Raw genomic sequence first — 1,007 nt, 5'->3', positions numbered from 1 at the left:
GTCAGATGGTAAGCCAGTTTATGGACATCCCATCTGGGACTGAAGAGGAGGACTGGGAGAAACTGTCTGTACCGGTACTGTCTGAGGACATGTGGCTAGTGATTCTGCAGTGGCTAGTGCCCTGCACAGCCTTGGTGCCCAGAGAAGGAACATCAAAACCGGTGTCAGGCCTCAGCCTCACCCACAGAGGCACTCACCTGAATACGATCAGTCAACCCATCTTCATTCAATCTTTCTGTCACCGTGACATCTTCAGATACCATCAAATCTGACAGCTGTATACGCTTTCTTTTATATGATTTATATCGTGTGGCGGCTTCATTTGCCGCTTGAAGCTCAGCGATCTTTTTTTGTGCCAATACCAGCTTGTGTGCTACCAATGCTGCACCTTTTGCCAACTTTTCAAAGGCCTCAACCATGCTAGTTGGTGAGCTATCTAGATGTCTCTGAATCCTCTCCTTCACAAGTGTCGATTGGGACCTAAATTCTAGGAGGTTGCTTGGTATTTGTGACTGCCAGGAGTCCTCATTGACAATAGATGGTGAAGGTATATGCAACTTGATATTAAGCTTTGATATCACCATTTCTGGATCAAAGGGAACCAAGCCAGCACCTCGAAAGCCTCCTTGGATATTGCTTTTAGTGATTGCAGCCTTAAAAGCAGCAATAAAGCAAGGTAGGAACTCAATCTTAGTGATATGGGTGATCCGGTTGCACATTAGATCCTCGGCCTGGTATCCATATGCCTTCTTCAAGGGTGAGAAACACCTTACATCAAGTGGCTGTAGGAGGTGGGATGAGTGCGGAGGCATACAGAGAGTGATAATCTTGTTGTCTTTGCAGTACTGCTGGAATTCGAGCGAGTTGTGGCTCTCATGGCTGTCAAGAATAAGTAGACGTGCTGTGCCAATAGTACGCTGCTTTGTATGCACGTTGAAGTGCTTTAGCCACTGCAGACCAAGCTCATTTGTTGTCCAGCCATTCTCAGAGATTGCAATAACCCAATC

Source organism: Westerdykella ornata, assembly GCF_010094085.1.
Source record: "Westerdykella ornata strain CBS 379.55 unplaced genomic scaffold EI97scaffold_51, whole genome shotgun sequence".
NCBI classification, from domain to species: domain Eukaryota; kingdom Fungi; phylum Ascomycota; class Dothideomycetes; order Pleosporales; family Sporormiaceae; genus Westerdykella; species Westerdykella ornata.
This window is presented reverse-complemented; position numbering follows the sequence as displayed.